Here is a 25,686-nt window from a genome sequence, read left to right as displayed (position 1 = left end):
TCTGGGGTGTGAGCACATGAGGCAGAAGGGGCTTCTGGCCACTCAGGAGTTAAAATGGCAGCAGGACTGGAGGGGGTTGGCGTGGCAAGCAGACAGGGAGGAGGCGACCAGAGTGGGCTGGGGAGGTTGGGAGCGCGGCGGAGCAGCTAGTGAGGAGGACGAGCGCGAGCAGCCGGGAGGGAGGAGGCGCGGCGGGGGCGCCGGGCGCCGCGGGCCTGCTCTGTGCTCCGCAGACGCGCGGCGCTCCGGGAGCGCCGGCCCTGGCCGCCAGCCTCCGGCCCCGGCGCGCAGGATTGGGGACACGGCCATTCCCCTGACGTCCTCGCAGGCTGGGCATCGCGACCACTCCCAGGACAAGTGCAGGTTGGGGAAGGCGCCCTGCGAGCTTGCCGGGCCTGGGTGGCGGCGCGCCGCGGAGACGGCGGAGCAACGTCCCCAGCCGGGAGGCGAGCGACAGACATAGGACGGCTCCCGCGCGGTGAGTGTGCGGCTCCCCGGCGGCCGGGGTCGTGGGTCGCCGAGGCCTCTGGCGTGGCCGCGAGGGTCGCCGCGATCCGGTCCCCGCAGCTCGGACTCTGCTGGCCGGGTGGGGGAGGGGAGCGCGGCCGCGACCGCCGCGGTCGCCAAGATATGCCTGCAGGAGAGCTGGTGACTTGGGGAGAAGGCCGGGAGGGGCGAGGGAAGGAGAGCTGGAGGATGCAGAGGAGGTGGCCTCTGCGCCGGCTGGACCCGAGCGGCGGGGGAGGGAGGGGGTCGGGGCCTGAACCTACCGGGAGAAGCCCCAACCCCTCAAACTGTTGCTGGGTAGCGGGGAGCCCTGGAGATGTGGAGGAGCCAGAGAGGTGGCCCCCGGGGTTAAGAGAGGGCGTGACAGAGGCGGACTCCCAGGATGGAAGCGCACCGGAGCCTAGGGGGACTTTCCCTTCCTGGGAGCTCGGGTGGTGGCCGTGCGGAAGAGACAGGATGGCCTTGCTTGGGTCTGTTGGAAGTATCTGGCACCGAGAGCCAGGCTCCTCCCGGGTGGGAGACTGGGGTCTGTCTGACTGCAGTCCAGGATGGGACATTTCAGTGGGGGAGGGGCCGGCCCGGCTTGGCCCCGGGCGCTGTGCCGTTTGAAGCAGCTCCGAGGCCACCGCATCACGGCAGGCTGGGCTGGCCAGCCACAGGTGGGCCGTCTGTCCTGCTGGCACGACAGGGCTGTGCGGGCGCAGGCTGCCCAGCCAGCCAAGAGCCGCCAGCGGCGGGGTGAGGCAGCTGAGCGGAGACGCTGAAGAGGTGGGGTGAACTGGACCCCGGGGGTGGGCCCTAGTGGGGTGTTACAATGCTCCCGGCTGCCCCTGCCTTTCCTCCCCCCACCAAATGAACAGGAAGAAAAATGTCAGCTGGGCTTTGTGCTCTGTTCCTCGGGCTGCCGCAGCTCCCATCTGTTGAAGCCAATGCAGCTTCTAATTGGGCGACGGGCAGGGCTTGGAGGGGTTGGGCTGGGCACAGCGCTGGTTGCCGCTGGTTGCCAGAGATGGACTGGCAGGCCCTCTGCTTGAAGACCCCAGGAGGGGGAGGGCAGTGGAGAGAGATGCCAGGTCAGGACAGCAGGAGTGGCCCCTTGCCAGCTTCTTTACCGTTGTCGAGGGGACCCAAAAGCAAAGACCTAGGCGTCTTTACTTATCCAGAAAGATGGCTGGCTCCATGCCCCTGTCTCGACATCTCTCTGGCCAGTGCTCCCTTTCTGAGGGCCAGCAACCTCCTGTCAGTGGCCCACTGAACAGTCCTCCAAAAGAGCACAGATGGGCCGGGCTGAGTGCAGGACGCACAGCCCCCCACCCCGTTCCCTCCCCCAAGCCAATGGGTCTTCTACTTACCAGAAAAAGTCACATGTGGGTGACTTGACCCACTTTCCTGACCAGGAGATGTTGGGAAGAAGGGAAGAAAAGGAACACAGTCAGGGGTCTGTGCCTCTCAGGCCTTCTTCCTTCCCTGTGCTGCCTCAGATGTTTCCAGATGCCTGTCTAGGGGTGCCTGGGGTCTGGGGTAGAACGTTATTTGGAAAGGGTGCCATGAAGACTCGCTGGCGTTTCAGGGATTTTGACACTCCCAGGGTCCAGGACCTAGAAGCCTCCCCAAACCCACATCTGACCGAGCCTGCCCTGAGGAACTCAGCAGGCACTGGAGATCTAAGCCTCAAGCTGGGCCTGCAGGTCACTTGCTCTCTGCCTGTGTCTCCCCTTCCCTCCCATCCCTCCTTCATTCCCCTCTCTTCCTCAAGCACCTCTCCGTCTCCCTCTGCCCTCACATTACACTGCTCCTCTCTCACTCTTCCCCTCCTCCTCTTCCTCTCCAAGTTTACCTCCCTCCCTTCCTTTGCCTTTCTGTAAAATGCAGCTTAAACCACAAGCTGGGCACACAATGGCTCCCTCACATCCTGATAGTGGGAGCATACACACAGTAGCCCCGGATGAATCCCCTTCGCACCGAGTCCCAGGCTGGCGGGTCTGGCACCTGAATTTCCTTGCCCTGGCATCTTCTATGACCTGCCATTCACTCTCTTGCTCCTCCTACTCTCTGCTCCCATGTTTTTTATTCGAAGGAAAGGGAGAAAACTCGTTGCTCTTTAAAAACTTATTCATCCAACAACTACTCACTGAACACCTACTATGTGCGTGACACAATTTTAAGAGTGGAGGGGATACAAGTAACAGGCAAACCGTCATGTCGCAGGCAGAGCTGAACTTGAACTTGATAGTTGGTTAGTTCCACGCCCACCCGTTTCTTTCAAAGGTTTGGTGGAGGGAGAGGAGGAGTATAAATAATCCTAGCAAATTAACAACACACTCACAGAGTGGCCCTTGATATCCCAGGCCCATTGCTTCCCATATACGATGTACCACTGAAGTCATTTCTAACCTGGGAGGATGGAGCAGTTTACACACCAGCATCATCTATCTTGGAGACCAGGGCTGTGTAGAAGGCAGTGGTGTGTACCAGGAGGGACGCAGTGATCGTTTAGGAAGCCCTGCTCTGCACCAGGCTTTGCGAGGACTATAGTCCGTGCTCTCTAGCCGGGGAGTCTGGGGCCTGGAGAGGATGGAGCCCTGCCCTCGGTTTTTTTTTTTTGTTTTGTTTTGTTTGTTTGTTTTTTTTTTCAAACCACCTCTGCAGTTCAGGTGGCTCTTACGACGTTTATGACATCTGCTAATTTCTACAGTTGCGATGAAGCTCACATTTGCTCTAGCTTTTCAGGAGTGAGCCTCGTCTCTCTACTTAGAGTGCAGACTGTATTTGCTGAATAGTAACATGAAAAAAAAAAAACCCTTCTCACATGATCCAGGAATGCTTGCTATAGGAGCGAGGGCACACTGCAGAGGACATGGGGAGGGCAGAGACTTCCTTCAAACCCACAAGTGTGACGAGCTGTGGCCAGCAGCCACTTTCTGTAACCCTCCACCTCCATCGCGGGTTACGAGTGAGGAGGACATTGCCGTGTTCGTGTGAGGTCAGCGTTGGACCTCCAGCCAGGGCCAGCCTAGTGAGTCAGGATGGCTCCTGTCCTCGGCCTCCTCAGGTAAGCCTTCCCTGTCACGAGGACGGAGACGGAGAACAGGGGTAGGTAGCTCGGGTGCGGTGCGAGGACTGTGGGCCAGGACAAGGTCAGCGGTCAAGGCTGGAAATGGGACAGGCAATGGGGGCACAAACAGGAAGAAGACAATGGCAGAGGACAGCTTCAAAACAAACAGCAGGGCATGGAAAAATAGCCACAGCAAGAGAGGTCCTGCTGCAGGAATGTGTGTGACTGACCTTTGTCCTAGACTACCTGAACAGCGTAGACGTCTCTGGGCTATAATGCACAGGCTGAAATTATGTGGCATTTGTCTCATTCAGGCTCAACTTGTTCAGTCAACTCATCTTCCCTAAAGCACCTGTGCAGAAACAGAGATGATCACCTCTTGTCTCTGCCATGGGGGGCTCACGTTAAGGGTATAGAGTGGGTGGAACCACCCACCCAAGTTCTACCCAGGCTGTACCACTTGTTGCTGGGAGACTCTGGTTAAGTCATATGACCTCTCTGTGCCTCAGTTTCCTCATCTATAACTGGTTTGATCATGGTACCTACTTCATAAGAGGAGGGGACACAGGCCCAGGAGCCCAGAGCAGTGTCTGGAATATAGGAAGTGCCACATATGTGTTACTATTATCAAGAAGGCAGTGCTATGGTTCACGGCTGGATACAGGAGGCTGCCCACCTCTGCAGACTAGAAAAAGACTTGCTAAATTGGGGACAAGGCCTGTAAAGGGGCCAGCTAGCTAGTGGGGGGCCTTGGGACAGTGGTGCTGAGGGTGTCTGGGGCACAGGAATTGTATATGAAAAGGCACTGGGGTGTGTGTGTGTGTGTGGTGTCCTTCATGAACATCACTAACACTGCTTAGCGTCCCTCTTCAGCCTTTCTGTTCCTGGTGCTCGGAGCTGGACTTCTGGCGGGACTGGCTAGCTGCCCAGAACAGCCCCACACCCCTTGGTCTAAAAGAGTGGGCTGCCAAGCAGGGGGTCTGGTGCAGACCTGCTGGGTTTGTTTGTGTGACCTTGGCCCTCCACACAGTTCTAAGTCATCCGTGCCCACATTCTGCTGTAGCCAAGGCCTTGAACTCTGGCTTCTGGTGCTTCCTGGGGACCTGGGAGATGCCTTGGCCTTGGAAAGCCGCTGTAGGAGGTGAGTTTAACCAGGGTCTGCTTTAGAATTCAGTTTGTCTCTGTGTGTTTCTCCCACCCACATCTTCCCTGCTGTTCAGCGTTTGATGGACTTGAAGCAAGTTCCAACATGAAGAGCAGGCACAGAGTTCCTGGGGCAAAAATGGTTTCTCAGCTTCCACCTCTCCACTTGTAATGACACACACCACAGGACCCAGCATTTACCCAGCACTCGTGGACCAGGATGGTGCGAAGTTGTGTTGTCCGACTAGACCCCCACTCCCCTACCACCCAGGTGCTACTCTTACCCCTAATTTAAACAGGGAACAACTAGGGCTCAGACTTGCTCCAAGAGACAAAATGAGGGAGGGATTTAGCCCTTCTCTGACTTCAGGGTTCCAGCACCCCCAGGATCCAGAAGTTATTGCCCCAGGGGTACCCTGGAGTCATGTTGCCCACTCTCCCAGCTAGCTTCTTCCTACTGGAACAAGTTCCCCAAGCCTGCCCTGTCCAAGCCAGTGATTCCTTTCCCTCTTTAGGGAACTCCAGAGTCTCCCTGACCCCTTCTTCCTGCTCCAACAGGTCATGATATCCGATACCATGAACCTGTTTTTGTTGCTTGCATTTTTTTTTTTTTTTTTTTTTTTTTTTTTTTGGCTGTGCTAGGGATCAAACCTAGGATCTTTTACGTGCGAAACAAGCACTCTACCAATGAGCCGGTCTGACACTGTTTCTTTCTGCCTCGGCCAGAGCCTCCAGGGCCTTCAGTGCCCATGACTCAGTGCCCATGGGCACAGGAAAGGGCCCAACCAAAGCATGGCTCCCTGGGGGAGGGGAGAATGGGATACAGCCAGAGAAGGTGAACGGAGACAGGCAGGCTATTTAGGACCGTCGGCGGGCTGCTGTTAACATGGCAGGTTCATGTGTCCTGGGAAGAGCCGGTGCAGCCGGTTCTGTTCACAAGCATCTCTTGAGGCAGCTCCTTCCGAGGAAACATGTAGTAGAAGAGGCGATGATTGTGAAGCAGCCAGCTTGGGTCCCCCAGGAGAAGTGGGTCTGTCTTCTCTGATCCTTCCCGAAAGAAGGAAGCGGAGGGGACGACAGCAGAAAAGAGTTAGGTCTATAAAACACAGCACCTGAGCACGCAGAGCTAGGGGAGAGCACTTCTAGCTTGGGCAGGCAAAGGTCGGGGTGTCCTGAAGGTGCAGCAGCTATAAATATTGGAGAAAGGGGAAGGAAGGAGGTTGATACTTGGACCTGACCAAGGAGGTAGGCTGGACTCCGCCACCCAGGGGATCTGTGGAATGGCTCCACCCACAGCCCATCTCTGCATGGCCATGCTCTGCCATTGTACGCAGGGTGGGTGGTGCGCCTCTTCATTAGCCAGTGTTTATGGAGCCTCCCTGCCTGCCCCGGAGGTACAGGCGGCAGGGAATAACAGAGCTCTGCCCTTAAGGAGCTTTTATTTTGCTGTCTGGGGATACAGCAAAGTAAACTTAGAAAGCAAATGGCATATTAGTGTTAAGTGCTCCCGAGAAAAACACAGCAAGGAAAAGAAATAGAGGATGAACGATGGAAGGGCTGAGGGCTGGGGGCCGAGGCTTGTTCAGGGTGGTCACCGCAGCTAGCAGAGGTGAAATGAGCATTGCGCAGCAGGAATGGCTGGTGCGCAGGCTGGGAGGCAGGATGCGGCCAGGGATGCTGGAGAGGTGCTAAGGCGGGGCGAGTGGGAGTGGAGTGGATGTGAGAGAGGCAGAAGCCGAGGCTGGGGAAATAACCAGGAGGCCGCCAGACTAGAGTTAGGGTTCTGGCTGAGGACTGGGCTTCTTCTGAGTGCGATGGAGACGCTTCAGAATTTGGATTCTTGAAACCTGGAGTCTGGGGTCCTCCAGTCCAGCATCCTCTTGCCATTGCCACTATTTTGGTCCATCAGTGGGTGCCCACTTGCTTGTGGAACTTGATCGGGGTGGGGTGGGTATGGATGTGGGTTTGGGAAGAACATAAAGTGTAAGACCTGGTTTCTGATGGTAGGGAGAGAGATGCTCAGATGAGCTGGGGAGGCAGAACTCGTACTCTGAAATAATGAGGGAATAATACCAGACAGTATTTAAAACCAAGTGCTAAACTGTGTGATTTAGACTATAAATGTTATCAGAACTGTGCGCTCTGTGTGGGAGTACACAGGGAACGCTTCCTCGGGAGGTGCAGCAGATTGGGGCCTGGAGAACAAAGTGGGGTTCCACTCTGCAGCGGGGAGGGTCCAAGAATCTGCATGTGAAGGGTTGAGAAGGGTGATCAAGGAAGAGGGGAGGGCCGGGGGTCACATCAGGGGTGAGAGGGAGTCGGCAAGCTCCGTGCCATGGCAGGGAAGTAAGGGACATGTGGGGGACGTCCCTGGAACGGTCACTTCTCCGCGGCCTGTGCTTCTCCAGTCCTCTTTAACCCCTCCTGGGAAAAGGAGTGAAGTCTGTCCTCCAGGGTTTTTGCCTCTTTCCCAGGTCCAGCTGCTTTCTGTTCTGTTTGCAGAATCCCTCTGAACCTCCCACAAACGCCCTTGACCCACCTGGTATCTGTGGCCCATTGCTCTGATATGCCCCTGGGCTCTACTTTTCTATCTAATCAGCAACCAGATGGTCCCCTTGAATCTTAGCCCCCCAGGTCCTCCATCTGGCAGGTTACTCCCCAATAGTCCTGTTAACACTGCTTTCCCCAAGAGCTGGGGGTCTTTGCTGGAGCAGGAGGTAGCTCACCTCTGCAGCAGAGGGTGAGGGGGCCTGGTGGAGGAAGAGAATCCAATGAGGTACCCTCACCTACTCGAAACATAAGCAAAACTACCCCACCCCCCACCTTGGACCTCAGCCAAAGAGGAGAAGCCAGGGATCACGTGGATAAAATTACCACGGTTCACTCAACAACCTGCTCTGGGCCCTCAAGAGCTAAGAAAGTAAGGTTCATTCTGTACCCCAAGTCCTGCTCCTTGAAGCGTCAGGGCTGAGTCTAAGGCTGTCGTCCTTATGGCTCCCAATCTTGAGCGAGTGGAGTCAGCTGGAGCTGGGTGAGAGCCCCAGTTTCTAGCTACTTACCCTTGGGCGTTTTAACTTAACCTCTCTGGGCCTCAACATGGCCTTGTGTTAAGTCTGGGTTAATAACATCTACTTCCCAAGGTTGTTAATAATAATAGCTAACACTTGTGCATGCTTACAAGGCGCCCAGGGCTTTACCGCATTTATCTCATTTAATCCACAGAATGCTGGGAAGTAGACATTATTTTCTCCCATTTTGCAGCTGAAGAAACTAAAGCTGAGACGCTTTAAGTCACTTGCCCGAGGCCACACGCAGTCGGCAAGTGACAGGGCCAGAATGCAGCCCCACATCACTGTGACTCCAGAGCTGTGCTGCTCAGCCACCGCATTAAGTGATCTAATCTGTGTAAAGTGCCTACTACAAAGTAGGATCTCAATAAATGTTAGTTCCTCTCCCCCTCCTTTTCCCCAGGGCTGTTCCTCCAGAGAACAGCTCCCTACCCCCCTCCTGCAACACATTGCCTTTCCAGAGTCCCCTGGAACATGAGAAGCAGGAATGGGAACGAGCTGCTGGTTTATATCAAGAAACAGAGCTGTGAAAAGGGTGATCCATTTGAATAAAATCTAAAGACACCAGGCCATGATTGCTTCTCACTATTCTCTGAGGAGTGTTACTCAGTCTCACTGGGTCTCAGCTCAGGCCCTTGGCAGACCGTATATATGGAGATGAGGACAGAGGTCAGGTGGAAGGAGAGAGGGGGCATCATCTCATGCCAAGGGCAAGGAGGAGACTGTTTCACCTGCTGATGCTAGAAATGACCCCTAGGACTGGCAAGGTGCTCACAGGAAGGTTCCAAGACTGGGCTTTCTGAACTTGGGTGTGGTTTTTGAAGGTCAAAGTGTGTGGAAGAGAAGCTGGTATCAAAGCTTCATAACTGCTAAATCAGGGTGCCTCCTGCACCTGACATACACACACAGCTCCATCTGACCTTATCTGTAAAATCCACCAAGAACAGATACAGCAGGGTAATCTGAATGTTGGGGTGCGTGTGAGGTATAGGCAAGGAGGTTCTTTAGAATGTCGTCCTCATTCGTTCCTCCTTGTGTCCACTTCTTGGATGGAGCTAGACTCATCTCTATGCGGTCCAAAACAGCCTGTTAACATTCCCACTGGACGTGCAGATTCCTGGGTCCAAAACAACCTGTTAACATTCCCACTGGACGTGCAGATTCCTGGGTTCCTGGGTCTCCTCAGAAGGATACCCCAAGAGATGAGAAGAGGAACCCGGTTCTGAGTTACTTTATAACTGAAAGTCATCTGGCCTTGCACTTTCCAGTGCTTTCAGAATTTGATGTCTTGCTTTGTTTCAAAACAAAACTGCAGTGTGTGGTGGGCAGAGAGAGAGCTCTTTTGTATTGCGTTAGTCCCCAGAACCTGTGACTACGTTGTTACATAGAAAAGGAACAGTAACTGGGGTGTGAGAACAGAGGAGGTGGGAGGGAGGGACTGGTAGGAGAGGAGGGAAGGGAGACTGTGGCCCCGATGGAAAATAAATAAATAAATGTGTTTAAAAAAGAAGAGACCGTAAAGTTATAAACAGAATGAAGGGTGCCAACTGACCTTCAGATGTCCTGAATTATCCTGGTGAGTCCAGAGTAATCACAAGAGTCCTGTGAAAAAGGGGCACAAGTCAGTGTTGGAAAGATGCATGTGAGAAAGACTTGACCAGTAATTGCTAGTCTTTGGCCAAGAATGAAAGCAGCTTCTGGAAGCAGGGAAAAGCATGAAACATTGCCCCTGGGGCCTCCAGAAAGGAATGAACCTGTAGGTACCTTGGCTTTAACCCAGTGAGACCCATTCCAGCCTAACTTCTATGCCTATAATAAATAAATAAGCCCAAGGAAGACACTACATTAGTGTTTGTGACTGTAGCCACAGGAAAACAAGTATAAGGCTGATGTAGTGAGGTAGACCAGAACTCCACACAGCCTCCTGCTGACCTCCTGGTGACCCTGGAGGAATCATTTCATAACCTGTGACCTGAAAACTACTTTGAAACACACTAGGTTTAAAGTACCACCTCCACATCCTCCAGACAGTGAAGCCAAGGCCCAGAGAGAAGGGACTTGGTTGGAGGTCACACTGAGTTGGTGAACAAACAGGGCCTCCACCGCAGGGCTTGCTTTTATCTTGTCAAATCCTGGCTGCGTCCATGGATTCTCTCTTCCAGTCACCAATGTGTGTGTGTGTGTGTGTGTGTGTGTGTGTGTGTGTGTGTGTGTGTGTGTGTATGTGTGTGTACTTATCAGAGGGTACTGTGCTAGTGCCTAGCAGAAGTAAAGTAAGACTCAGAACAGTACTGCTTGAGTTCTGCCCTGTCTTTACACCCTCACTGGACCCTTAGTTTCCCCAAAACATAGGTAACCAAGCCCAGGCTGCTTAGGGCTTACAGTGCTCCCTGCCCTGGGGCTGGCTGCCACCTGGGCATTATTCCAGCCACTTCCTCTGCACCTGCCCCCATCCTAGCCTGTGCAGGATTCATCTCTCTAGCAAGCTGCAGGTGAGCAACACACAGGCCTTGGGAATGAGAAGAAAGGAGGTAGAGCCCCAGTAGCACCTTATCGGCCTCTGTCAGGCAGTCAGCCTTCCCAGCTCTCCCCCTAATACACCTGAGCCGTTGGCCAGCCCCCAGGGCTGCCAGTTCCTGGTGTCGGTCTCCATGGCAACCCCACATTTGCTGTTCTGGTTTCTAATGACTTATTGGCATGTGTGGTAATTTGCAGAGCTTGGCAGGCAGAGCTTGGGAAGCTTGGGAGGAGGGACTGGAGGCAGTGAGGGAGATTTGGTCATGAGGAGGGGCTCAGAGTGTTGAATGGAGACTGAGGCACAAGCCTGCCTTCCCTACCCGTTTCAGTCCCTGCAGAGTAATAGTCCAAGTAAGGGAGCTGCCTCAGGCCTGGGGTCTCCCCTCTGAAGAGCATCAGCTGGCCCCACAGCCCTGCAGAGGAGACAGATGGACAGACAGATGTGGAACACAGCTGCTCACCTGTCAGGCGGCTTGAGCAGGTGTGGGGGAGCTTAGAGCTGTGTTCAGCCTTGGCAGGTCAGACCACAGCCTGTCCTCTAGCACTCTCTTCCTGCTCCCCTGGGCTCTGGAACAAGGGGTCCTATCTGGAGCTAGGAGTCACCAGGTCTCACGGAGACAAGAGCGAAGACGGTGTCCACAGGCCCTGGGTCCTTGCTGTTTCTAGGCCTCTGGAACCTTCAGAGAACTAAGGAGTGCAGTACTTCATGAAATGTGAGATGATGGAGGAGGGGAGAACAGGCCAACAGAAGGCTGACCCTTCTCCCCAGGACAAGGCCACGGGGACAGGCTGTGGGGAGACAGACTCACTGCCTTCTTCTCTCACACAGCTCAGTCTTCTTCAGTCCTGTCATTCTTGGTGCCACTGTGTTGTGAAGCCATGGGAGAAGCCATGGGAACACAGCTTCACCTTTAAAAGTAGCTCCTAACCTAGGTTAGACTCCAATGGCCGCCGCTTACTTACCGCCTCTATGACCTTAGACAGGCTCTTAACTTTTCTTTAAGCCTCAGTTTGTTTATCTCTAAAATGGGATTGACATACCCAGCTCATGGGATTGTGAAATAAAATCAGCTCACATTTGTAAAATGCTTGGTGCATGGTTGGCCCTGATAACTATTGGAGAATGTTTTTAACAGACTTCTAATTATCTACCCAAATAAACAGGAGCAATGCAATCAATAACGAAGAATGGCCTTGGTGAGATTTTCTTCTTTAAATATTTGAAATGCCTTCATATATTCAGTAAATGTTTATTGAACATCTAGTACTGAGTACAAGCACCCAGCAGACACTGGTTTTTTCCTGGTGTGTTATGGTTAGGGCGAGACTAGTTTACTTGTGCATGCTCTGAGCACATAGCACCTCTAGGGATTCTGGCACCCTGGAGGTGATCCTTGTGTGGCTCCCTGAGAAGGGGCTGGTCCCCAGAGAAAGGCCTGCCTTGTGGAAGTTCTAAGGGTTACAAGGAGATAATGCCCAACTCTGCAGGAAGGGTGAGTGTTTTCAGAGCTAAATTGGGGAGGAGAAAGGCTTAGAGTCAGGGAACCGATGGCTGGTCACTCCTCTGCCTTCAAGAGCTTCTGAGGCACTAAGGGATCACTGAGGACCACCCCAGCCACCAGCTAAAACAGGAGCAGGCAACACTAGTTCTCTCCTGCTCAAGAGAGCGCATGCTCCTTTGGCTGGTGCAGGATGGGAGATAGGAGAAGAAGGGAGCTAGGACACTTGGCTTCCTCTGCCAGCAGATTGGCTTCTGCCTGCAAGCAGGTGTCTTTACGAGCCTTCCTCCAGCCACCTCTGAGTGTCTACTGGAGACACTCTGGCATACTGGCAGTGACACTGATGGGGCCCAGGGACTGGCTAGCCAGTGGTGGTCTCACCACTCAGTTTCCCATGGAAGCTCGTACCCAGGTGATCATGACTTCGGGGTTCCTGGGATTACTACCTGAACGCACCTAACCTGGGCTGGCAATCAGACCTCAGCCAGTTCCCCAGACCTATTTTTATTTATGAGAAAGTTAAGCCACGTGGAAGGAAAATGACTTGCCTGAGGTCACGCGGTGCGTTCAGTGCTGTGGGAACTGGACATAAAGCTCCTAACTCTAACCTTGTGCTACACCTGTTACCTGCTCTCCAGTTCCCTGGTTTTCTTCAGCTAGTTCCCAGGGAGGCCATTTCTCTAAGTCTCACTGACGCCCTCTTTGTTAGCCACTTGCCTTACTAGGTAAAGCCTTCGGCATCTACCCATAGTTCCCTTCTCCCCATCTCCTCTACCCCTATAACCCTCCCCCACATCCTCCCCCTCTAAGTAATCACTGTCCCTTCACACTCACCCTCCTCTTTCCAAGCCTGTCTGTCACGGGTAAGAGCAATGACTCTGGACATCCTACCTCAGGCCCAGCAGCCCTTTGGTGGCTCCTCCCCATCAGGCCGTGCTCTAGATATAGCCATCCCCTGCAAGTCACCCAGAGGATCACCCGGCTCTCTGATAACCACCTCTTGGTCCCCCAACTTGCTTAGCCAAGGACCCCCACAGCACCATTCCTGAACTTTGGGATCTTGGGTCCATTGGACCCTTTTCTTTCCTTCCTCTGATTCCAGATAGATTCAGTGGTTCATGTTAAAGATCCTCCCGCCCATATTCTAAGCTGTCTTGACCTTCTGTTTTTTTATTGCCCCAAAGTCCCAGTTCTGCATCAATTGCTCTATCTTTTGGCTGAGATCAAAGCTCCCACATACACACACATGTACACACACACACACACACACACACACACACACACACACACACAGAGGCAGATGGGCACATCTACAAGCTCCCCATCACCAGTCCAACTTGTTCTTCAAAAGTGCCTAGTATTCCTATCACATCTCCTGGTTCTCCCTCCTGACTCTCCAATGGATGACTACTTCACACCCTCCTCCCCAAACCTCCGCCTCCATCAGTGATCTCAGCTGAGGACCTCACCTCCCACTTCATGGAGAAATAGCTGTCTTCAGGCAGAACGTCCCAGCTTGTCCCTAGCAAACCCTCGGGCACACTGCCTCTCATCCTCTGCTCCTTCCCTCTGTTCTAGCCCAGGCAACAAGGAGCCACCACAGATCAGTGCTCCTCGTGGGTTCCAGAGCCTACCATTGGCCCTCCAGTCATTTCTCCTGGCTTCAGAAAAACAAACCAACAACACAATCCTTCCTCAAGCCCAGTTGCTGCCCACACCGTATCTTCATCCTCTCAAGCCAAGTGTCTTGAGAGACTTGGCTCCCCCAGTGCGCTCTACTTCACACCGCCCACACCTTCCTCAGCCCCACTCGGGTATGGCTTCCTCCTCCAGCCCTGAGAAACAGCTCTCCACTCTGCCCAAGGCAGGGAACAAGCTCCATTTGTGGAAGCATTTCCCCTCACTTGGCAGTTGCCTTTCTCTGGGCTTCTCTGACCCCATGTGTTCCTCCTGGCTTTTCTGGAGACTCCCAAGTCGTTTTTGCTGACTCACCCTTCTCATCTCCATCTTTAGATGTTAGCGTTCCTTGCAGTCTGTCTCTGTTGGTGGTACTGGTACTGTTTTCTGACCGGCGCTCCTGTCTCCAGGTCATGGCTTCACAGGAGTAACTTCCTTATCATCCACATGCAGATGACATCCAAATCTCTAATCTGTGTCTTTTCAGCTTAGCTCTGTACCCTCACAGCCACCTGCTGAGATGATTAAGATGGATGTACCAGGAAACTTGGAATTCAGCATATCTAAGCCAGAGTCCTGCTTTTCCTGACTCTCCATGCCCTTTCCACCCCTGCCTGCTTCCACTGAGTGGCTTGATTTTGTGAATGGTAGGTACCACCTCATGCTTATTCTGCAAGCCATGCACTAGAACTCATTGGCCATTCTTCCTTTACCCCCAAAGTCCAGTGTGTGACCAGGTCCCATCTCTCTACACAGGAAGACCTCTCAAAAGCTCAAATAACTGCATAACTGTAACACTAGTACTCCAGAGATAGAATCAGGAGGAACATGAGCCTGAGGCCAGCCTAGGCTACCTAGTGAGATTCTGTCTCAAATAAAACAAAAGGACAGAGGGAGCCAAAAAAAATGGATAAAAAGTATTAAAGGAGTGAACTCATTAAGAAAAGAATTTTAATCACTAAAAGAATCTCATAGCAAAAAACAGGAGGAGGGCCTGGAGAGGTAGTTCAGCAGTTAAGAGCACTGGCTGCTCTTGCAGAGGACTCAGGTTCAATTCCTTACACCCATATGGCTGCTCATAACTGTCTGTAACTCTAGTCCAAGGGGACCAGATTCCCTCTTGCGACCTCCACAGGCAACAGACACACATGTGGTGTATATACATAAATGCAAGAAAAACATAATACACACAAAAATCATCAAGATGAGTAAATCTTAAAAAAAATATTTAAGCTGAGGGGTTTGGGGATTTAGCTCAGTGGTAGAGCACTTACCTAGCAAGCACAAGGCCCTGGGTTCAGTCTTCATCTCCAAAAAAAAGAAAAAGAAAAGAAAAGAAAAAAGAAAAAAAAAAGAAAAAAATTTAAGCTGGAGAGAAATCTGACTCTGAATGTAGCATTGGTAGACCAGATGGCCGCACCTTGTCAGTGGCCTCTGAATGTCCTTCCTCTCCTCTCCTCCCTCCCTTCCACTAGCTTCAGACCCAGCCCAGGTTCAAAGGAGAGCCAGAGTCTCTATCAGGCCCCTCCTCACTGGTAGGTCTTTGGGGACTCATACCCTTTCACATCTGACATTTGAAGTTCTCTTTGCAAACTACAGAACCTTCACGAGCATTATTATGCTCGATTGCCTGGTCCTTTGGGTCACCTGGAGGAGAGTTGGAGCATGTATAATGTTGGCCTGTTGCACAGTTGGAGGAAGCCACAGAGCAGGGGCTTGATGGCTCACCTGCAGTCACATGGCTGAGCAACCAGAGTTAAATTTGGGCCTGGTGCTTGGATCCTCACTCCAATGCTTCCCCTGCTGCTACGCATCTGTACTTGGGGGGGGGGGGCGTGCACTGTTGCATACTCAAGATGATCACAACAAGAGATGGAGGAATCACACCAAAACCAGACCCTCGTGGGGTGGAAGACAGGACTGGAGCTACAACCCGCAGTTGAGGAGAGCCAGCTGGGCCTCTCACTTTTTGCAGAGATCCTCATGACCTTTACTCCATGCTAAGGACAGAATGTCCCACCCAAAAACAAAAGTTCCCCGAGAACCATAGTGAAGAGGGCAGACATGGAAACTGGTAGAAGACAGAGGCGCCTCATACCATCTCCTGAAGAGGAAGAGCCACACCCTCCCTGGCTTGGCTTCTGCCAGCCTCTCCTCAGCCCTTCCCTGCCTTCCATATGCCCACATAGAGCAAAATGCCCTGCTCTCCCAGCCACCCCTTGCTGCTCCACACCTCTGAACCTTGGGGAGCTCTGACCCTGGGGACCTTCACAGTCTTCTCCCTGGATGTCTCTTCCTCACATCAGCATTCACTCTAGTGACACGTTTTCCAGGAAATTCCTCCCACGTTCTGCACACGCTCTGCATAGTCTATGAAATGCCCTTCTTCACTGGTCTGTCTCTTCTGTTGGGTTGGAAGCTCCTCAAAAACAGCCTGAGTTATTCACAGGGGTACTCCCATGCTGGCATGCTGTGGTAGCAATAAAATAACGTGTATTGAACACTTACTATGGGCTAGATGCACTGAATTTTAAAACAGCTTTTTATTTTAAACCAAGTATAGATTCACTGGAGGTACAAAGAAATGTGCAGGGGAGTCTTAAGGACCCTTCATTCAGCCTTCCCTAGAGTTAACATCCTGCCTAACCACACTGCAATACTAAAAACCAGGAGACTAAACTAAGCGAGGAGACACACCTTTAATCTCAGCACTTGAGAGACAGAGGCAGGCAGATCTCTGAGTTCAAGGCTAGTTTGTTCTACAAAGTGAGTTCCAGGACAGCCAGGGCTACATAGTGACATAGTGAGACCCTGTCTTGTAGGGCAGAGGGAAGGAAGGAAGGAAGGAAGGAAGGAAGGAAGGGAGGGAGGGAGGGAGGGAGGGAGGGAGGGAGGGAGGGAGGAAGGAAGGAAGGAAGGAAGGAAGGAAGGAAGGAAGGAAGGAAGGAAAGAAGGAAGAAAACAAACCAGAAAACTAACTTGGTATGACTTATAGCCCTTACACATATTTCATGTTCATTTGTGTGTGTGTGTATGTGTGTGTGTGTGTGTGTGTGTGTGTGTGTGTGTGGCTTTGTGTAACTACAACCAAAATCAAGATACTGAACAGAAACTAGGCATAGTGAACATGTCTGTAATCCCAACAGTTATAAAGTTGAGTCAGGAGGACTGTAGGTTCAAAGCTAGCCTAGGCTACATAGAGAATTCCAGGCTAGCCTGAGCTACACAATCAGACACTATCTCAAGTTACTAAATAATATACTTAACTAGAGTCACAGGACTCTGCTCTGCTGCCCCTTTATGACAGTGTGCTCCCACCAATCTGTTCTGTCACCACAGTTATATGATGTCCAGATGTTCTGTTCTGTCACTACAGTGACAGGATGTCCAGATGTTCTGTTCTCTGTCACTACAGTTGTAGGATGTCCAGATGCTCTGTTCTCTGTCACTACAGTGACAGGATGTCCAGATGTTCTGTTCTCTGTCACTACAGTGACAGGATGTCCAGATGTTCTGTTCTCTGTCACTACAGTGACAGGATGTGCAGATGTTCTGTTCTCTGTCACTAGTCACTACAGTGATACGATGTCCAGATGTTCTGTTCTCTGTCACTACAGTGACAGGATGTCCAGATGTTCTGTTCTCTATCACTACAGTTATAGGATGTCCAGATGTTCCATAAGATGAATCATATAGGCTGTAATCTTTTACTGTTAGATTTGGGGTTTTTTTTCCCCTGCATTTAGCATAATCTCCTTCAGGTCCATCAAGTCATGGTCCACATCAATCATCTGTCTCTCTTAGTTGCTGAGTAGTATTCCAAGATAGGAATGGGTACACTACAGTTTGTTGAACCATTCAGCCATTGGGAGAAACTGTCTCACTCTGTTTTGCAAGTGGGGAAACTAACTTGTCTGGGGTCCTCTGACTAGCAAACAGCATTTAATAAATGTTAAATGAGAGGAAACTAAGATATTTGTTGTACTGAGCTCTACTTCATATGCTCTTACCCTGGCATCCAGAAAGTTGTTCTCAACATAGTAGGTTCTCAGTAACTGCTTGCCAGTAGGATGCACCTGTGTTTACGTGGGTGAGAGTCATGTCCAGCTCGTTCCGAGTGCCACCATTTACAGGACAAGACTTGATCTTCTCAGTATCATGCCTGATGTCTGCCCTTCCTGTTTTACTTAGAACGTTAGGAAAGTGAAATTGAGGCAGTAAATATTGATCGCAGACAGGTCTGCCGTTTTATTGCCTAAAATGCCCAAAGCTATGGGCTGTCTTGTAATCTCCATATTTGCATGGTAGTTTGCATCTCATTTGCAGGTTGCTCAGTTAATCAACATGCTGAGCAACCTCTGCAGCCCCTGCTTCTCACCACCATTGCTTTCCCAGGAAGTGCTGGTCAAGCTGTCGGATCCCAGGTCAGGCTGGGCAGGAGCAGCCTAGAAAAACTATCGGTTGTGTCCTGAACATGCTCACCCTACGCTGCAAAGCCTGCCTGGGCGTTTTTGCTCACAGAAGTCATTACCACTCAGCAGGGACCTCAGGAGGTTTAACTAAGGATTTGTGGAGCTCTTAGACCGCAATCTGAGATGTGGAGTATCGGATGAGATTAAGGAACCATGAGCTGGACCAGCCCTGCCCTGGCGCAACACTAGAAATATCTCGTTGGGCACCTCCTGCCACCCTCTCTGTGGAGGTAGGCAATGAGAACTGTGGTGGTTTGAATGACAATGCCCCCCAAAGGGAGTGGCATTATGGGAGGTGTGGCTTTGAGGTCTCAGATATGCTCGAACTTTGCTCAGTGTGATACTCAGTCCACTTCCTGTTGCCTTCAGATCAAGATGTAGCCAGCACCATGTCTGCCTGCACACAGCCATGCTCCCTACCATGACAATAATGGACTGACCCTCTGAACCATAAGTGAGCCACCACAATTAAATGTTTTCTTTGTACGAGTTACCATGCTCGTGGTGTCTCTTCACAGCAATAGAAATCCTAAGACAAGAACCAGCCCATGCCTACAGGGACACACTAAGGATACACTGGGTCCCCACTACAGAGAGCATTTGGAAATATGCACATGGCCTTGAAGAGAACCTGTGGTTTTGGCCAACCGAGGCCTTACCAAAGGCCACAGGTACAACTAGGCTCTACCTCAAAGAAGAACTCCCCCTTGAAGTGGTTCTGAATAATCAGACCACTTCATCACACAGGCTCCAGCACCAACAGTTGTATGTGGAAAGGGGTCCATGTTGACTGGAATCCTGGAGGCAGCTCCAGTCTGGGTGGGCTCATGCTGGGCATTGGAGAGCAGGTCCCAGAACTCGCTTCTCAGCAGCGGTGCCCTAGAGACACACAAACTCAGGGGTGGGAGTGGGGGGTATTTTAGGAAAGCAAACGCAGTCTACTGTGATACTTACAAATAGCTTAAAATGAGAATTCACAGTAATTGTGGCTTCTTGGTGCCCATTTGCAACTGTGTCCTCAGCCCCTGGAACTTGCGAGCACTCTACCATCAGGAGCACTAAAGAGGTGGTGTAATGATCTGAGCAGGGACTCCCAAAGGGCAGTGAGTCAGAGAACTCTCCAGAGTGGCACTGTTGGGAGGGTTAGGTCACTGGGAGCATGTCCTCAAAAGGAATTGTAGGAACCATAGTCTCTTCCTCTTTTCCCATCCCGGCCATGAGGGGAATAGTTTGCTTTTCCACATGCTCCACACCATGACATGCTTCCTTACCAATGGCCCAAAGCAACAGGACCAATCAGTCATGACTGAAACCTCCCCCAGTGTGGGTTCAATAAACCTTTCCTCTTTGTAAGTTGATGTATCCCACTTATTTTTGTTACAGTAGTAGAAAGCTGACTAAAACAGACAGAATGGTAATTGGGGACATAGAATGGACTGTTAAGAAGTGGGGCCACCAATTGCTGTTTAGCAGGGCGATGGTGGCACATGCCTTTACTCCTAGCACTTGGGAGGCAGAGGCAGGTGGATCTCTGTGAGTTCGAGGCCAGCCTGGTCTACAGAGCAAGTTCCAGGACAGCCAGGACTACACAGAGAAACACTGTCTTGAAAAAGATGAAGAAGAAGAAGAAGAAGAAGAAGAAGAAGAAGAAGAAGAAGAAGAAGAAGAAGAAGAAGAAGAAGAAAAAGAAGAAGAAGAAGAAGAAGAAGAAGAAGAAGTGGGGCCACCATAAGAGCAGAGGGGTAACATACCTGATTTAGGATTGGTTCTAAGAATGCAAGAAGTTTGGTGCTTGAGAGAACTGAATGGGAAGGAAAAATTCGTGCAAAAGATGGTCACTGGTCTAACTTGGGTGGTACAAGAGCTTACAAGAGGTTGTGAGGAGAACCTATAAAAGAGAAGGATGCAGACGGGCAGAGGTTGGGCCCAGAAAGAGAGTCCAAGGGAGGCATGAAACTTGGAGTCAGGAATCAGGGTTCTTAGCCTGCTGACTGATCCCAGGAGCTCCCAGAGGATAGAAGCCGAGGAAATGAGGATGGATAGAGAAGAGCCATGAGATCCAAAACCAACTCACAGAGGCTTAAGCAGGAGGGACCTGTGTACAGGAGTGATAGACCAAGGGGACAATTTGATTGTTCATCTTAAGGCAGAGGAAGGAAAGTAAGTGATTGGGTTTCCTGGGGTGGATAGGACTGAGGCTGGCTTTACGAGTCCTTCCCCTGTATGCCAGAGGTAAGGCAGGTGGAATGGGCAGGCTGGCAGAGGTGGCGGAGAGGGCGGGACAGAGAACACGCCTGCCGCATCCATGGCGCAGACGGTGTGTAGCAGTGTGTGTTCCCTCGGGCTGTGCAGAGTGCCTGGGCAGCAGCCAGAGGGGAGAAGGGACCAGGCGGAGGTGCTGGATGAGCTAGAATCACACATCTGTGATAAGGTAGATCTGCTGGCTTCCATATTTTCTTCCACAATGCTTTAGGAGGGGCCACTTTCCAACGCTTTAATCGAGATGAGGCAGCAGGAACCTTACCCTCCTGCAGAGCTTGGCCTCTTCCAGCGGACAGCCCATTCCCCCTGGCCTTGCTGTCCAGGGGCTTTCTCTACCTTGAAAGCTACCATCGTTTCTCCTTGGCCTGACTTATAGATGGCTCCGACTCGGAGTCCCTCTGCCCTCCGCTGCTTTCCCTGAGCACTGCTTCATTTTTTTTCTCTCTCCTCCTAGATCTGGAAACAGCAGCTTAATAGCCTTCCCAAGGGTCAGGCTGGGAAGATGAATGTCAGCCTGTGGGGGTTGTGTCCTGCCTTTCCATAAGGGGGGTGATAGAAGGCAGGGTGCAAAGAATGGACAACACAAGCAGACACACAGAACAGCTTGTAGGATACAGCAAGCAGAGTCCCCACCTGTGCCCAAGTGTGCGGTGTCGACCGGAAAGCCCCCAACTGCTGGCCTAATTAGTACTGCGTTGGAGAAGGCAGGGTGCATTTCCCAGTGTAAAGCCAGGAGAAACCAGATTTGGCTCAAAATGTTTGCTGCGAAGGAGCAAGTGAATAATAGCCACGTGCATGCCCAAGCAGCCCGCAGAGCCCGTGGTAGGTGCCCTTGTTTGTAGACATTGCACACTGAATGAATGCAGCTACTGCAGGGTACCCCAGAACCAGCTGCTTCTCGGTATGCCTCCCGTGTTGCAGGCGGGCTCCCTGCCAGCCAGGTTAAGTAGTAGTGAGAGGTATCGTGGCTAGGGTCCAGATGACATCCTCCACCCTTGCCTGTGCTCCGGCTGACACGCCCCACGTCAATGAGCTGAGGCCTGGGCACTGTCACCCCGTCTCCTCAGTCAGTGCTGGTTGGTGCCTCCGCTGTCCCTTTGGCATCTGTGTTTCGAATGAAGGACACAGAAGGGCACCTGGGGCAGAAAACACAAGACTGAAGGGACATCTCAAAGGCTGTGGAAGTAACGCTGTAAGAAAATGTGGATCCATACTTCACCTCCGGCTTGGGGTCCTGTGTAATCCTATGTAACCATGAGGCTCACCAAAGCTCTTTGGGCCTCTACTTCTCCATTGAGGTCATCTCCTTAGCCCAGTCTCCTGAGTCATCCTGAGAACAGAAAGGCCCAGCTATGTATTATATATTATATATATATATTTATATATTATAAAATAAGCTATATCTTTAGAAGGGCCATCCATCCCCAGTGATAAAAGATTGCCGCAGACTTGGAAGTATTCAACTTCTATTTTAAGTTCCAGATCCCAGCTACTGCCCAACTGTTCAGCCTGGGTTGGTCATTCTTTGACTCTAGATCAACTTTCCTCCAGACAGTAGAACTCAACACCCACCTCACATCAAGTACTTGGGGACATTACAAGAAGGTGAGAGAAGTCTGTAGGTCCTTAAATGTCCCATCACAGACTGAGAAGGATGGCAAGGACAGTGGTCAGGTTCTGGTCCTGAGCCATATGGACCTGAGGCCAGTTCCCGCTGTGTGTATCTGTGGCTTTGGACAGGTTGGTGAACCTGTCTTGGTGTTTTTATCCATAAACCAAGCCTAAGCTTTGCTCAGTGGTGATGGTCTTGTAAAGGGCTGACACGTATGTAAGGAAATCTTTATGTATACGATATATAAAGGAAATCTGCCGCATGTCCTGTGGATGGCTCTGTTCCCTCTTGTCAAAGCCCTCTTAGAGCTTCAAGTCAAGGGCATCTCAGAAGACATCATTTGCACATGTTTTCAGACACCCAGCCTACCCTGGCATCTGTCTCTTGAAGAGCCACATTGTACCCTCCCCAGGGGCACATCTCCAGTCACACATCTTGGGGATCTCGTTTCCTCTCCCTGCTGAACAGCAGGTACATGCTGAAGGATGCCAGACTGATGAGTTCCACTCCGTAGAGCTTGCGATCTTCGGCCATCCCTCTGCTGGGGACCAGCTTTCCCCAGCACCACACTCCCTGGGCAGTTGGCCACTCGATGAGGTTGTCCAGCTATGGGGAGGTGCCAGGCCCAGGAGTGCTGAAGAATGCTCCTAGCTTGGAGGAATCTTCTCCCCTTGTCTTCGCTTCCTGTCCTGATCCAAGTTGACTCAAGTGTGACATCCACGGTTCTGACAGCCCTTCCTTTATGCCACAGCCTGGCCGACCTCTGCCCTTCTCTGTCAAGGGCATCTGAGAGCCCTTCGCCTCCTAACCACCTGTGAGGCTCCTGGCAAAATAGCACTTGAACCATTAAGACCCTTTGTCTAGATAGCTGTCCAAGCTTCTCTGTGATCTTATCAACCCTGCGTACCACCTGCGTCAAAATATCCTTAAGGGTGGGGAGCATTAAAAATGCAGAGTCCCTGTACAATGAATACATAATGAAAAATTAATAATACATTTGCGGTTCAGACTGAGGGTTCAGAAACCTGTATTTCAAATAGGCTCCTATGAGATCAGTAAGTATAATAAAGTTTGAAAAACACTGGAGGCCCCCCCCCATGTTTTATTGAGGTAGAATTCATAAAGAACAAGCAGATTCTCAATGTGCAGCTTGATTAACTTGAGTGTGAGATGCACAATGTCCCCAGGTTGTCACTCCCAGATCAAGGCCTAGAACACACAGAACCACTCTTGTTCCTTTACACCCTGTAACAGGAGGAGGGGGGGGGGGCTGCCATTCGGAGCCCGGCAGCATGGATTCATCTTACCTGACTTTAACTTTGCCTGAATGGAGTATGACTTCTCCCACTCAGCATTATGTCCATAATGACATAACACTCCACGGGGCAAACCACCTCTCTCCCATCCTGTGTGTTTTGGCCTCTCCTGAGACACAGAGAGAAGTCAGGCCGAACCCTAAATCCCTGCCATTTCAGTTTCCTGCCCCCCAACTCAGCTCTGTGGAGACTACAATCAAGTGTGGAGACCATATGGAGGGGTGTCACTCTTCAAACCTTAGCAGCTGGGGAGACCCTGGGCCGGCTCCCGCCAGTCCCTCTCCAGACAGCGACTGAAGTTGTTCCTTTGTCAGCCGTGGTTTGCTAGAGAGTCCAGGCACACTCCAGATGAAATTGGCCAATTTCAGCTACAAATGAAGAGACAAATGAGATGGAAATTGCACCGAACAAGCCTCCTCCTCGTGTATAGGTATCGGAGCTGACACACTGAGCTGTGGAACTAATTCCAGCCCGTCTCTGCAGCTGGGTCAGAAGGGCTTTCCTAACAGTGGGAAACACCATCTCCTCCCCAACCCAGCCAGGCAGAGGAGCAGCTGAAGAGGCTCCTGGGGGAAGATAGAGGGTGTGTGTGTGTGTGTGTGGTGTGTGTGGGGTGTGTGTGTGTGTGGTGTGTGTGGGGTGTGTGTGTGTGTGTGTGTGTGTGTGTGTGTGTGTGTGTAAAGAAGAGAGTAGGAAACAGGTAGAAGACACTGGCCAGGTACTAGAGAAAGAGGGTGACATTCATCACCTTCCCTGCAAAAAGAACCCCAAAATTTTAAATATCTACTACATGCCAGGCCCCCGCCCCATGCTGGTGTTCTGACTGTGAAAATGGACAAGATCTGCCTCTAAGAGTGCTTGGCCCAGGGGTGGAGAAGTCAGTGATGGTACTAGAGAGGGCAGGGAGAGATGGGACCCATTTATGGATGAGAGAAAGAAGGGCTGGGAGGAGCAGTGGGCAGGGCAGAGGCTGGAGAGGAGAAGCAGAAGCCCCTATCCTCCCTGGCATAGAGAACATGGCTGGGAAGATGTCTTGGGAAGGGGCCCCAGACGCCTTTGCAGGCAGCAGCATTAGCTCTTGGTAAAGTGTCAGTCCAGGACAAACGAGACGTGGTGTCTTCTCCCCTATTATATAAAGAAGTTCAAAGAGCCACGGTTTCTCAGACTCTGGGTCTCTGTGGCGCCCATTTTCTTTGTTAAGAGAGTTGCAAAGAGGCAGGGAATGCAGATTTGTTTTCATACGGACCCAAGCTAAATACAATTTTAGTAATAATAATAATAGCAAACACTTATAAAGCACTTACCATGAGCTGGGCTGTTCTAAGCACTTCGCACATATTAACTCATTTGCATAGTAAGTATGCTAGGAGAAGAAAAAAAACAACCTAGGATGCATTTCAAAAGCAAACAGAAATGACTTTTGAACTATCCAACACCCACACACAGTCTAAGAGATCTGTACCAACCACCCTCCAACCAATGTGACCATGAAGCAGAAGTCCTAGGAAGTGGGTTTCAAAGGAGTTCCAGGTAGCCTTGAGTAATTCTAGACCTCACCAGGCCAATAGGCTCCTCATCTCCCTCCTTTACCTCTGAGTGACACACTCCAGGGCAAGCCCCAGGCAAGGCACTCAGGCTAAGAAACCTTGGAGACATTGTGAAGGATGTGACCAGTGGTTAAAAGGAGGGTGGCTTTCTCTCTGGGGACCGCTCTGCTCCAATCTGTGTGCATCGCATCATTGCAGATGCTGCAAACGTGATTGCCACCAGGGAACTAGTTTCCATAGCGACGCAGGTACAGTAGACCCTTGACATTCTCAGGGGATACAGCTTAGCCCTTCATGAGTCTAATGATTAGAGAGGACCCCTCATTTTTCCCCTAAAATGCAATAAAGTATGGCTTGGAAATGTAAGGAATGGCTACAAGGGTACACCTAACTCCCAGCTGCCCAGTGCCCTCCCAGTACCAGTCTCTGCCTTTGCAGATCAGCAAGATAGACTGCGTCGTGTCAAATCACACCACTTCATCCTAAAGCTGACATGCCAGTCTGCTGCAGCAGTAGCTAGGGGGGCATTCTGCTTAAGCATGGCAGGCTAAACACATCCAGAGTCTCTCTGCTACCTCCCAAGCCACACTGAAAAGAAGTAAAGGAGGGGCAGGGAGAAGAGAACAAAGCTAATAAGCAGCATCCATCCCATTATGGAAATTGAAGAGAGTACATTGACTTGGCAGAGAACAAAAGGCCTCTCAGAGGCTGTGGGGAGGGCAGAGAGGAGGAACGGGCAGACTCCTGCCACAGAGCCGCACAGAGGCTCAGAACTCCATGGTCCTGAAGGTACGGTATAGAACCGTGACACCCTAGGTCACCTCCTAACTGCACCTCACCCTGTGACTTGCCCCCAAAGCACCCAGAGAGAACTTTGTTTCCCAGATAGGCTGACCAAGAAGTGAGTACCTGGGAACCGGAGCACAAAGAGGAGCGCAGATGGAGGAAAGATGTTGAAAACTGGAGCGTTGCTAAAAGCTTGCAGGCAACAGCAAGAGGCCCTTTGCCCCC

General features: G+C 51.5%; 1 protein-coding gene across 1 annotated transcript in view; it reads left to right on the top strand.

Moving 5' to 3' along the window:
* The first annotated feature begins 207 nt into the window (after positions 1 to 207).
* Positions 208 to 25,686, top strand: part of Lrrn2 (leucine rich repeat neuronal 2) — a 59,710-nt gene continuing 34,231 nt past the window's right edge. Inside the window, exon 1 of the mRNA XM_059280308.1 lies at positions 208 to 478. The gene's annotated coding sequence lies outside the window, so the exon portion shown is untranslated. The remainder of the gene's footprint in view (positions 479 to 25,686) is intronic.

This window comes from Peromyscus eremicus, chromosome 15 (genome assembly GCF_949786415.1).
Source record: "Peromyscus eremicus chromosome 15, PerEre_H2_v1, whole genome shotgun sequence".
Lineage (NCBI taxonomy): Eukaryota > Metazoa > Chordata > Mammalia > Rodentia > Cricetidae > Peromyscus > Peromyscus eremicus.
Note: the sequence above shows the minus strand (reverse complement) of the source record. Positions and strands in the feature narration are given on the sequence as shown.